The sequence below is a fragment of the Meleagris gallopavo genome, chromosome Z, assembly GCF_000146605.3.
Source record: "Meleagris gallopavo isolate NT-WF06-2002-E0010 breed Aviagen turkey brand Nicholas breeding stock chromosome Z, Turkey_5.1, whole genome shotgun sequence".
Classification (NCBI taxonomy): domain Eukaryota; kingdom Metazoa; phylum Chordata; class Aves; order Galliformes; family Phasianidae; genus Meleagris; species Meleagris gallopavo.
Genome location: NC_015041.2, coordinates 36,373,476 through 36,373,888, shown reverse-complemented (window position 1 = coordinate 36,373,888; position 413 = coordinate 36,373,476).

Genomic DNA, 413 nt, shown 5'->3' with positions numbered 1-413 from the left:
ATAAATGGGCAGAGTGACTGAGGTATGCCAGTCTGTGCAGACATCAGCTCGCTTTTCTCTTTGTGGAGCTATCACATTCCGTTCCACACTGCTTTTTGAGCCACATAGCCCATGCTGATCCTTGTGTCAGGAATGGTCAGTTTTAGTGACGGCTTCATGTGTAACTTGTAGGGCTTTGTACAAAGTTACATACGTTTGCGATGGTGAGCATAGTGAAGGCACCAGGTGCTGTGTTTTCCTTCCCACTTTGCACAACTGTTCCTCCCCAATGGACCCATCTTCTCCCCTGAGGACACAAGTTTCCAGGACTTGCACTCTCAGATGAGGTTGCTTTGTGTCCTCTCGTATTCCCTCACAGCACACCCGTCCTGTCTGGTAATTTTCGCTTTGTCTTTCCCACTTTGCAGGGCTGG